Source organism: Hypanus sabinus, chromosome 3 (genome assembly GCF_030144855.1).
Source record: "Hypanus sabinus isolate sHypSab1 chromosome 3, sHypSab1.hap1, whole genome shotgun sequence".
Taxonomy (NCBI): domain Eukaryota; kingdom Metazoa; phylum Chordata; class Chondrichthyes; order Myliobatiformes; family Dasyatidae; genus Hypanus; species Hypanus sabinus.
In genome coordinates, this window is record NC_082708.1 from 73,705,325 (window position 1) to 73,718,944 (window position 13,620).

Consider the following 13,620-nt stretch of genomic DNA (forward strand, 5'->3'; position numbering starts at 1 on the left):
TTGATGCCCTAACTAGCTCGGAACCTACCAAACTCCACTTTAAATGTACTCAATGACATTGCCTTCACAGTCATCCATAGCTATGCATCCCACAGATTCACTATCCTCTAGCTAAAGAGATCACTTCTCATCTCTCTTCTAATTGGACATCCATGCCTTTTGAAGCTACACCCTCTGGTTCTAGACTCGCCCATTATAGGAAACATCCAGTCAAAGGCTCACAAGGTTCAAAGGTTCATTTTATTATCAAAATGTGTACACATAATGCAATTCTGAGATTCGTCTTCTCCGGATAGTCATGAAATACAGAAAAATCATGGAAGTTGTCAAAAGAAAAGACCTCAATCCCCCTTCCGTGTGGACAAGAAAAAAAACAAATCTCACAAACTCCAACCGCCCCCCCCCCCCCCACCTCTCCCTCACACAACAACCACAACAGCAACAGATCACCCACCTGGACATGGCAGTTAAAAACATCAAACCCCTAACCCCCAAGTCCCTTCCATGCCAAACTAAGCAGTGAAAATGACATATCTATTTTATCTAGCCTTTTAAATATTTGATAAGATCTCCCTTCATTCTTTTAAAGTCAAGCAAGTACAGGCCCATAGCCGTCAAACATTAACCCTTTCATTTCCAGAATCATTCTCATTTATTTCCTCTGGACCCTCTCCATTGCCAGCATATCTTAGACAGGGGACCCAAAGCTGTTCACAATATCTCTTGTGAACAGTCTGAACAATGACTTATAAAATCTCGGCATTACATCCTCACTCTGATATTCTAGTCCTCTCAGAAGGAATGATAACATTGCAATTGCCTTCTTTACCACCGTCTCAACCCATGAGTTAACCTGTAGGGAATCCTGCACTAGGACTCCCATGTCCCTTTGAAGCTCTGATTTCTGAATTTTTTTACTGTTTAGAAAATAGCTTGCTCTTTTGTTCCTTCTACCAAAGTGCATGAACATGTACTTCCTGACACTGTATTCCATCTGCCATTCTTTGCCCATTCTCCAGATCTGTCTAGGTCCTTCTGCAGACTCCCTGCTTCCTCAGCACTATCTGTCCCTCCGCCTACCTAGGTATTGTCTGGAAATTTGGCCACGAAGCATCAATTCCATCATCCAGATTGTTGGCAAAGGAAAAGTCCCAATTCTGACCTTTACGGAACACCACTAGTCACCGGCAGCCAATCAGAATAGGCCCCCTTTATTCTGACTCTCTGCCTCCTACCAATCAGCCAGTCTTCTCTCTATGCAGGATTTCTTAACGCCGTAGGTTTACTTTGCTGTCCAGCAAATTTTTGAAGACATTTCCGTTTTATTTATCTTCAGAATGTCTGGAAGAGGGCCAGCTTACCTATGCTTGATACATATTTATAAATGTGCATTTCCATTCAAACTGAAGGATAATTGGAGACACAAGAGATGCCCACTCTCCTCACCTGGCTGCCTCTGCCCTTATTCAAATCTCTCTCCTCCTCCTCTATTAACGCCATTGCTTTCCAGCATTTTTCATCGACACTGAAATCACTTGTGTCTTCAAACACAGAGCTGGCCACTTAAATGATACTTTGGATACTGACAAGGCAATCCCATAACTGGCCTCCCTGCCATGAACCACCTACCGAGAGACTATCATTACTTTTGAGAGAAAGCTATCCTGTAGGAAGGTGTGTACATGAAATTCAATGGGAAATAGTCATAGAAAAGTTCAAAGTAAAATTTACACAACCCTGAGATTCTTCTTCTGTGGGCATACTTAGTGATTCGTTAGAATAGTAAATGCAAGCAGGATCTGTAAACTGTAAACATCAGGAAATGTAAACTGCAAATGCAGATATAAATAATGAGCATGAAATAACAAGATAAGAGTTCTCAAATGAGTGTAATTATCCCTGTTTGTTTAAGAGCCTGACGGTTGAGTGGTAGTAAATGTTTTTCACCCTGAGGCACTTGTACCTTCTACCTGATGGCCGCAGCGAGGAAAGAGCATGGCTTGGGTGGTGAGGGTCCTTGATGATGGGTGCTGCTTTTCTATGGCAACGTTTCATGTAGATGTGCTCAGTGGTTGGGAGGATATATGGGCCATTACATTTTGTAGGATTTTCCATTCAAAGACATTGGTGTTCCCATACCAGGCCGTAATGCAGCCATTCAGCATGCTTTCCGCCACACATCTATATATTTTTACTGAGGTTTTTGACGACATGCTGAATCTCCACAGACTCCTGATGTAGACCTGTCGTTTCCGTAAGTGGCTGTTGTTTTAGGAACACAATGCTTCCATAATGTGGAGGTCAGATTTATTGAAGTATGATAAATGTCATGCTCTGGAAATGAAATAGTAATTGAGTGACATCTCCTGGCACAGAATACAATGAAAGAGTTAAAATTCTGGGATGAGCAACACCTTGCAGGGTCTAGGTCAGTCTTAACAGATTGGTCAGAGAAAGGAAAAGAATTCATGACAACAGAGTGGAGATGATCGATGGGAATGTAAATATTCTTTTGGACCGCCTGCAAGTGAGTTCCAGGAAATTAACAGTGCCTCACCATCTTAATGTTAATTGAATGAAGGAGGAGTTGAGCAAGATCATGGTGATATAGAACTTGCTACTATCAATATGCATGTGTATTTTGACATTTTAATATGTAAATATGTGATTTTTGCATAGTAGGGGAATGAAGGGTTATGAGGAGAAAGTGGGTATGTGGAGATGAGTCCATGGCCAGATCAGCCATGATCATATTGAGCGGTGGAGCAGGCTCGACGGGCCCGATGGCCTACCTCTGCTCCCATTTCTTGCGCTCTTCTGTTCACTGAGCATTGTTTAAATGAAAAAGGAAATTGTAGAGGTAGTCTTGTCTGTTAGAGTGAAGAACAAAGCAGGAGTAAGAAAGGCACTAATGCGAATTGGTGCTCTTCAGGTTGACACGGTTGACCAAAATTACAGCGAGGTGACAAAAGACCAAAGATAACGTAAAATTAGAAACTAGCATTTTGACTTTGAGCCTGGTTATTGCAATGCTGTGCACAGGGTAAAAGCTTATCTGAAGATACAGGTTTTCCCCTCCATTCGAAGGTAGAGCGTTCTTATGAAATGGTTCATAAGCCGGAATGTTGTAAAGTGAAGAAGCAATTACCATTTATTTATATGGGAAAAATTTGTGAGTGTTCGCAGACCCAAAAAATAACCTACCAAATCATGCCAAATAACACATAAGACCTAAAATAACAGTAACATATAGTAAATGATCTGATAAATACACAGCCTATATAAAGTAGGAATACTTTTCTGCAATGATTACAGCACTGTCCACCGTATCTCTCAGCAGCACTCGCGGCAAAACACTTGGTGCAAGCACTCCCGGCAGAAGCACTCTCCAGTAACCTTTACGCTATGAAGCTGCCAAATAACACATAAAAATACACAGCCTCTATAAAGTAGAAATAATGTACGTCCAGTGTGGTATCACTTACCGGAATTGGGAAGACAGTGAGCACACTGATGATGGTGTGTTAGGCTGAGTCGTTGGAGGTTGGGGTGGTGGGAGGTAGAGGAGACTGGGGAGTCACCTCATAGTCCTCTGTTTCCATCAGGGCAGGCAGGTCACCCTCTTCTATGTCTGCCTGCCTCGATGTCGAAGATCGATTTTCGTCGTCTGCTGTGGCTGATGTGGAAGGCTTGAAAAACAACAGTATGCTTGACTGCTTAGCCTGGTGCATTTTTCTATCATAGTTCTTTGTAAGCACTCAAACCATCTTGCTCTAAGCCTACGTGCCCTTTCAAAATTAAAGTCATACTATTCTGCAATCATTGCAGCGTTGTCAATCGCAGCAAAAATCTCACGCAGTTGCTTCACGTTCAGTTCCTGGACGACTTCACTTTCGGGACGTTCACTACGGCGTTGGGCCTCAATTGTTATCCTTTCCTCGTCATCAGCTCTTCATCTGTCAATTCTTGGTCAGGGAATGCCAAAACCTCTTCAACATCATCTTCGTCAATTTCCACAAACCCTGAGCCAGACTCACTATATCCTTACTTCATGCACCACGATCAAAACGCTTCATTATGTCTAGTTTTACGCTAAGTGTAACACACTTATGCGCTCTCTTAGGCTTTTCCGATACCTTAGAACTCATCTTGCTAACGGATGCACAAAATAAATTGACATAAGCGCAGAAGCTCACAGGCACGTGTTTAAGCAATGCCGGCTAGAATGCAGTTCCAGGGGAGGAGCTTGGCTGCTTGGCGCACACTGCTTTTCTCGTAACAGTGAAACCACCTTCTGTTAGAGAAAACAGGTAAGTAATGTAGGTCTTTCGGAACAGTGAGGTGTTGTAAAGTGAACATTCGAAAAAAAGGGGGACACCTGTATCTGAAGTTGGGGTGGTAATGTAATGACTGATCATTAGACCGTGACTGTTTCTGCATTTTCTAACTTTGTAAATCATAAAATCGATCTTTTCCTGAATAAAACTTTTCTTGATACATGAGGGCTCTTGATTACTTCGTCTGTACATTCTCTGGAGCATTTTTCTTTACTTGTTTTTGAAATTTTTGCCTGTTTATGTCTTTTTCACTTACTTTCTGGAGTCACTTTTGTGCTTTATCTTTTACATACTCCTACCAGTTCACTGTTTCTTGTTTCTTTGTGAGTCTGACCAGCTTTGCAGATAAATGTTTAGTGTTCTCCAGTTAAGCCAGTAATGCAGATTGCTTCATTTTGTTTTTAATTCTCTATGGTATTAATTTTGGTTCTTCTGTAGTTTGGATAATTAAAGCCATTGCCTATATACTTACAGCTCATTACACTGCTGGTGTTTAGGGCAGCAATGGAGGTCCTCCATCTCTGCTGGTGTTCAGGGCTTCCTTCATCATGTTAGTAGCTTCCTCTTGGTTTTCACTACTGTCCGTCATGCAATTCCTGAGTGACGACAAGAATACCATCACACTCAGATGTAGAAGAATTCTTTATTGCTGTTTCTATAACAATTTTGTTTTGCCTATCAGGGTTGTTAGCCCTGAGCTGAACTCCTGAACCTGGAGGACCAGTGGACCATCCTTGGTCTGGCCTTTACCCTTTGACCTGTTTAGGATGAGTGACCCAACCAAGAGTCAAAACAGAAAGCCCTGACTTCAGCCAACATAGCTCCCCAGGTCACTGAAGCACACAAGCCTCCAAACCACGGCAAGGTTGTGGTGCTCTTGGAGGATTATCTATATGGCAAGATATAATTTTATTTTCTAATCATTATATATTTTGAAATTAATCAAGGCATGGATTTCAATGTCTTTTGTGATAAAGTTTTTTTTATAAAAATGTCATGAGGATTATGGATAGAAACAAACATGACAATTCAATATTGCAGCTTCTGTAACCTGTTTCTGTATGAATTAAAACATTCAAATTTCAGAAAATGTGTTAAACCAAGTGGTCGAATAACACACTGGATGAAGGGTCTCGACCATAGATGCTGACTGCCGATTTCCCTCCATGGATGTTACCTGACCCACTGAGGGCCTCCACCCATTTTTTTGTTGTTCCAGATTCCAGAACCAGCAGTCTTTTATGTCTGTCTTTCTACCTCATAATCCAGTTGTGTTTATTGGAAAAGAATAATCAGGATATGAACTAAGGCCTTATTTGCTGATTGATTAGTTGATTTCAAACGTAATTGTAAACATTGTGAAGTACAGAGAAATAAAAAGAGGAGCGAGACAGAGAAACACCCAAGCGCAAAAGGCATAGTGCTTGTGTGAACTTCCCACAGCTGAAATGTTTTCACTTTCCTTGTGTACGATTTTATTTGGGAAAAGGGCAAGAATTTGTACCCATTCCCAGTATGTGATGGGACTGTGCCCTTTCAGTAAATACATGTTCCATCCCATTTCATCAGGATAATCGGAAAAAAAACCTTTCTTTACCAAAAAAAAAATCAGATTACTGTGTTAGAATTGGAAGTACTGTGCTGAGACTAATTATTGTTTGCAGTTGTGAGTTTGGACTGAGTGCTTTCATGTTGTATCTGTGCTGAAACCCTTTTTGGAGCTGTCAAAGCCCAAGCACTTTACTAGTATTACAAAAGCATAGTACACCATCTCTATAGATAAAACCAACGACACCCCCCCCCCCCGCCCAAGACAAATTGGAATAAATATTTGTAATGTTTATCGTGCAATGAAAAAAGTCAATTTAAAATTGACTAAAATTTTATGCTGAGATGCAACATCAAAGTCTTCTTTCATACCTTTAATATTTGTAGTTATATTTTAGCCAATGTAAATCTATATAAAGCTATTTAACCTCTTCACTCAAGTGTTTATGCAGCATCTTGTAAAGTTGTTATCATTTATTCATGATCAGTGTACAGGTAGAAGATTACACATCTGATTCAGGTGGGAATGAAGTTGATTCCTGCTTTGATTAATTCCAAATTACACAGGTGAAGATGAATAATGACAAAAGCAAGATATGGCTCAGTGGTGATAACATCCAAATCTCCACATTTTTTGTCTAGACTTGCACATGTAATCAGTTAGACAAGCTAAGTCAGCTACAGACGCCTGTGGAATGATGGTCTTGCCGGAGTTGATGCCTTCAGGGAAGAATGCAAAGCTAATGGCTGGAAATGTCTTAATGTAGAAAAGTAGCAGTACTTTTTATTAAATACATTTTCACTTTCAGTACAAAATCATTCATCAATGTCTTGCCTCTATTTTTTAACGTCTCCAGATTTTTCATGGATTCCTTGATGATTAGAATTGTATGCACTTAATATGGATATGGCATAAGCTTTCCTGGCTTTAGCATGCGTCAAGCAAGCATTATTGACCCTGTGAAGCAAGATGAATTACGGCTTGTTTTTTGAGATGTGGCCACTGAAGTTACTGAGTTAATGTAAATAATAGCTTGGTGACTTAACTGGGAAAGGATGTCAGGCATGAAGTAACTTTCCTTATTTGGTATTGTGGTTTGTTGGCCTCCAGCTGATAACTTTAGGGAGATTATTGTGAGATATATTGTTTGTTGTGGATCATTGAATTCATCAAAGACATTAAGCAGTGTACATTAAAATGTCGGATGACCTTCATAAACCAATTACGCCAAAGCCTAATTTTGTTGATGTCGATTGCCAGCTATTTTAATTTAAGATAATTGATGACCAGTGGCCTTCTCAAAAAATCTGCTGCTGCAACGTTGGTCGAGCTTTTAGCCATTACAAATTGAAGCGGGCAGATAAAATATGAAAAAAAGGGTTTTTTTTTACTCTGTTGATTCTGCAATCCAAGATAAAGAAAGTATTCTGTATGTCAGGGTACAGAGGGTTAATGAACCTTATCTTTCCAGATGTTCACAATCTTGCTTGTGGGCTGCATTGTTTGTGACTTGGCACATGATGACATGCAGATTAGCTTCTTTTGGTTTACTTAAGAATGCACTGTAGCATACGAACAAAACTTTTTTCCCACGACATTGTATTCACTTGTTGAGGCAATTCATTGAGAATTTAGTAAGAATATTTTAGTAAACAAAGAACATAAAACAGTCCAGCACAGTACAAGCCGTTCGGCCTATGATGTACTGACTTTTTAACCTGTTCCAGGAACAATCTAATGCTTTCTTCTCAAAGAGCCCTCAATTTATCTTTAATCCTTATGCATATCTAAAACATTTATTTTTATAAAGTACTTTAATTAGAGATGAGGGCTTACAGAAACATTTCAAATTTTAGTCTCTAGTTTTCCGTAATTGGGTAAGTTAATTTATTTATACTTCTCATACCAATGTATTGACGTGGTCTGCTGGTTAATTCTTGTTTTTTATCTATATTATCCAAGGAACTTTCATGATAAAGGCAACAGAATAAAATCACTCAATGTTTTCCAAGGGTTATTGCTTGTTTTTTCTTCCCCTGTAAACTGAAAAATTTCCAGCATAAGTTTTGGAAAACAATGATCTGATGAGCTCCTGGGTATCCTTGCGAGCTATTCAGAATCAGAATCAGGTTTATTATCACCGGCATGTTTCATGAAACTTGTTAACTTAGCAGCACATTATTTTGGCTTTAACTGGGCATTTCAATGGTGTCACATAGATCTAGTGATTGGACTAAATCTTGGCATGAAAGGAAATAGTTGTGGTTCTTGCAGGTCGGTCTTCCCAAATCTGTGAACCCCTGCAGGAGCAGTGTCCTAGCCCTAAACCATCGTGGTTCAAAGGTTCATTTTGGTATCAGAGAATGTGCTGTGTGCAGTATACAACCTGAAATTCTTACTCTCCACAGCCATCCACGAAACAAGAGACCTCATAGAATGTATGATAGAAACATCAAAGCCCCAGAGGTCCCCTTCCCTCTTCCTTCACACAACCAGCACCCCCTACTTGTACCGACCACCAAACCACCCCCATCAAATCCACCATGCAAAAAACAGCAAAAGCCCCCTGATCACCCTTCTTCATCCAGGAATTTCCTTCCACCATCAGGGCAGAAGTATTTATTTTCTCTGATAAATCAGATTCAGGTTTATTATCACCAGCATGTGCTGTGAAATTTGTTAACTTGGCAGCAGCAGTATACAATGTTATGCATGATAATATAGAAATAAATAAGTAAATCAATAATAACTAATAAATAAGTAAATCAAGTAAGTAAACAGATTAGAAGTGGTGTAAAACAAATTATATAAAGTGAAGTAGTGTTCATGGGTTCAATATCCATTTAAAATCAAATGGCAGAGGGGAAGAAGATGTTCTTGAATTGCTGGGCCTGTACCTTCAGGCCTCAGTACCCTATTCCTGACAGTAACAATGAGAAGAGGGCATGCCCTGGGTGATAGCAATCCTTAATAATGGATGTAGCCTTTCTGAGGCACCGCTCCTTGAAGCTGTCTAGAATACTATGGAGGCTAGTATATAAGGTGGAGCTGACTAATTTTACAACTTTCTGTAGCTTCTCTTGATCCTATGCCATTGTACCCCCATCCCCTCGTACCAGACAGTGATGCAGCCTGTTAGAATGCTCTCCACAGTACATCTATAGAAATTTTTGAGTGTTTTTAGGTGACATCAAATCTCTTCAAACTCGTAATGAAATATAGCTGCTGACTTGCCTTCTTTATAGTTGCACCGATATGTTGGGACCAGGTTAGATCCTCAGAGATGTTGACACCCAGGAGCTTGAAATAGTTCACTCTCTCCACTTCTGATCCCTCTATGAGAACTGGTTCATGCTCCTTCATCCTACCCTTTTAAGTAGTCCACAATCGATCTTTTGTCTTACTGACTTTGAGTGCAAGGTTGTTGCTGTGACACCACTCAACTAGCTGGTATTTCTTGCTCCTGTATGCCTTCTCGTCTCCATCTGAGATTCTGCCAACAATGGTTGTATCATCAGTAAATTTAAGCTAAACTTGGCCACAGAGTCATGGGTATCAAGGGAGTAGAGCAGTGGACTAAGCACACACCCCTGAGGTACACCAGTGTTGATCGTCAGCGAGGAGAAGACATTATCACCAGTCTGTACAAATTGTGGTCTTCTGGTTAGGAAGTCTAGGATCTGATTACAGAAGGAGCTACAGAGGCCCAGGTTCTGTAGCTTATCGATTAGGACTGTAGGAATGATGTTAAGTTCTGAGCTATGGTCAACAAACAGCATCCTGACATACGTATTTGTATTGTCAGGATGATCTAAGTCCATGTGAAGAACCATTGAGATTGAGTCTGCCATAGAACTATTGTGGCAGTAGGCAAATTGCAATAGGTCCAAGTCCTTGCTGAGGCAGGAGTTCATTCTAGCTATGACAAACCTCTCAAAGTGTTTCATCACTGTAGGTGTGAGTGCTACTGGACGACAGTTGTTAAGGCAGCTCAAATTACTCTTCTTAGGCTCTGGTGGGAACTTCTAACCATAGAAGTGATAGTGTTTTTGAATACTTCTGCCAGTTGGTTGGCACAGGTTTTCAGAGCCTTTACCAGGTACTCCATGAGGACTTGCTGCCTTTTGAGGGTTTGCACTCCTTAAAGACAGTCTGACAATAGCCTGAGAGACAGAGATCACAGGGTCACTGGGTGTAGCGGGGACCTTCACAGCTGTAGTTATATTCTCCCTTTCAAAGGGGCCATAGAAGGCGTTGAGCTCATCTGGTAATAGGGCATCGCTGCCATTCATGCTATTGGGTTTTGCTTTGTAGGAAGTAATGTCCTACAAACCCTGCCAGAGTTGTTGTACATCCGATGTTGCCTGCAACCTCACTCGGAATTGTTTCTTCACTTTCGCAATAGCCCTCTGCAAGTCATACCTGGTTTCCTTGTACAGACATGGGTCACCAGTCTTAAATACGACAGGTCTAGCCCTCAGCAAATGGCGAACCTTCTGGTTCATCCACAGCTTGTGGTTTGGGAATGGACAGTAAGTCTTTGTAGGCACACACTCATCCACACAGGTTTTAATGAAGTTGGTAACAACTGCGGAATACTCATCCAGATTCGAGGATGAATCCCTGGATACAGTCCAGTCCACCGATTCAAAGCAGTTCTGTAGGCGCTCCTGTGCTTCCCTTGTCCAAACCTTCTTGGTCCTCACTACTGGTGCTGCAGTCTTCAGTCTCTGCCTATACTCAGGGAGTAGAAGTACAGCCGGGTGATCAGACTTCCTGATGTCAGGGTGTGGAATAGTACAGTAGGTATTCTTGAAGGTGGTGTAACAGTGGCCCAGTGTGTTGTTTACTCTGGTACTGCAAGGGATTTGTTGATGATGATAATTTAGTGAATTTTTTTCAAGTGGCCCGGTTAAAATCCCCCAGAGTGATGCTGAAGGTGCCAGGGTACGCTGTTTCGTGCATGTTGACCACGCTGCTCAGATTACTTAGAGCCTGTTTGACGTTGGCCTGAGGTGGAATGTACACCACTACCAAAATGATCGTGGAAATCTCCTGCGGCAGGTATAATGGACGGCACTTTACTGCTAGAGTTTCCAGGTTTGGTGAGCAGAATTGGAACAACACATTTGTGCACCGTGAGGCATACTCCTCCACCTCTGCTTTTGAGAGACTCGACAGTCCTACCTTGACAGTGTATAGTGAACGCGCCAAGCTGAAACACTGCGTTCAGTATGGAAGGGCTCAAACAGGATTCCATGAAACGAAGAACTCAGGTGGTCCTACCGTCCCTCTGATACAGCTCCGAGATCTTCAGTGTTACTTACTAGACACTCTGCATTTGACAGCAAGATAGTTGGTATTGGGAGTTTTCTTAAATCTCTCCTGTCTCCCTGATCACCAGCCACGTTTCCTCCAAGGAGTCTGGTAAGAAGTCTGACCACTATTAGCATTACTTCCGTCAGTTTTAAGCAGCAATAGATAGTTCAATCACATTAAGACATCGTTATTAACTGCACAGACCTTGGACGTAGTTGGGATTCTCAGCTGTATCAGACTGAAGCTGGAATACTTAACCATATCCATCGAACTGGGCTGAACAAAATTGGCTCCAAGGTGCCCTGGAAGTAGTATGAAGATTGCACGATGTTCAATTCTATGAGCGCTCCATAGCAATTGAAGCGGTTCATGCTTGCATGCAACAAGATAAAAACAGTCAGGCATAGACTGATTCGTAACACACAGAGAGTACTGAAGGAACTCAGCAGGTCAGGCAGCATCTATGGAAATGAATAAACAGTCCATGTTTCAGGCTGAGACCCTTCTTTAGGGCTCGGCCTGGTTAATGGCAGGTAATGTTTGTGCTTCAAATGTGCCAGGAAGTAATCATCTCTAACAAGAGAATGTCTAACTACTTACCCTTGGCATTCAGCGGGATCTCCATCATTTGGCCCTCCACCGTCCAACATACTGGGGGCCACCACTGACCAGAACCACAGCTGGACCAAACACATAAATACGGTTGCTACAAGAGCAGGGCAGAGGCTGGGCAAAGCCCTTGCCTCCTGGCTTCTCAAAATCTTTTCATCATCTGCAAAGCACGTCAGAAGTGTGACAGAATATTCCCTGCTTGAGTACAGCTTCAGTAACTCTCAGGAAATCCAAAATAATTCTCCCAAGAAGCTAACATCAATATCATGCTGCTGACACTTCAATTATTCGCATGATTTGTATTTTTCCCTTTTTTTCTGGCACATTGAGTGTTGGTCTTTTAATTTTTATTATTTTTTCTTTAATTGGGTTCTTTTGGGTTTCTTGCTTTGTGGCTGCCTGTAAAAAAACAAATCTGAAGCTTATACAATTTATACATTCTTTAATAATAAACGTTCTTGAATTTTGGTCTGAATCATTCAGGACAAAGCATTCACCTTAGCTGAAACCTAATTCTATACACTAAAAATGAATTTCCTCACCCACCAGCACATGGTGGCTGCAGTGTACTGTCTACAAAGTTCAGTGCAGTTACCTGCACAGGTTACGTAAGCCATATCCCCCAGAGCTGCACAGGTTACTACTTGGAAAGCTGAAGGTAACCAGCAGATGGGAGCACAACCAGCTGCAGGTTCCCCTCCAAGTTGAACACCATCTTGACTTGGAAAGGTTTCACAACCCTTCATTACCATTGGGTATATATCCAGTTGCCACTTTATTAGATACTTCCTGTAACTCCCAACCCAACAGCACTGTCAAAGTATCTTTATCAGGAGGACTGAAAGTGGTTTTGTAAGAACCTACCAGTGGGTTTATTAATCTGGTTGATAATTAGCGGTGGTCAGCAATAGTTTCTGTATGACTGTTACCCTCTTTCAATCTAACCCATTCTCAGTTAGAGGGTGACAAAGTAACGTGTTGGGAATGCCAGGTTGGAGTGTGCCAATGGAGAAAGAAAAACAGGGCTAATATCACCAATGTCAGAAATGACCATTTCTAATACAGACAAAGAGAGCAAGTAATCAGAAGTTGGGCAGTTCAGTGTGAGCCCACAATTGACAGTTTTGGGATACTTTACAGTTTGTGAATGGACTGGAAGGAGCTGATGCCAGTGCCCTGAATTGACACAATAATCTACTATGTCAATTGGCCACTGTAGTGAACCTCACATGCCCCCATCTCCTGCTCTGCCATTTTGATAGCTGTCACTCAGGAGCCGGTGTATGATGTCATTACCTTCTGCTAATTACAAGATGATATAATCTCCATTCAGAACTTTCCAGAAACTGGGCAGGATAGGGGCATGGAAGTGGGAAGTGGATTAAATATCAAGAAGGCTGCTGACCCTGACTCTACCTCTCCTGCCATCCTTAAACATTACACTAACCAGCTCTCGACAGTCTTTGCTGACATTTTCAATCAGCTGCTGTATTTCAAAAAAATCTGTTCTTATTCCATCCCCAGAAAATCAACAGTCACCAGACTCAATGACTACGGGCCAGTTACACTCACATCAGTCACAATGAAGACTTTTGAAAAGCTGGTCTTATCATTTCTCAGATCCACAACTCAAAAATTTTCTAGATCCTCGGCAGTTCGACTCAGAGCCAACAGATCTGCAGATGATGCAGTTAACATCTGTCTGGACATCATACACAACACCTCAGTTACCCTAGTACATATGTCAGGGTTCCCTTTATCAATTTCAGTTCTGCCTTCAATACATTAATCCCTGAGCATGTG

General features: G+C 41.4%; 1 protein-coding gene across 3 annotated transcripts in view; it reads left to right on the plus strand.

Moving 5' to 3' along the window:
- Positions 1 to 13,620, plus strand: part of arhgap42a (Rho GTPase activating protein 42a) — a 296,355-nt gene that overhangs the window by 190,595 nt on the left and 92,140 nt on the right. The gene's annotated exons all lie outside the window — the stretch shown is intronic.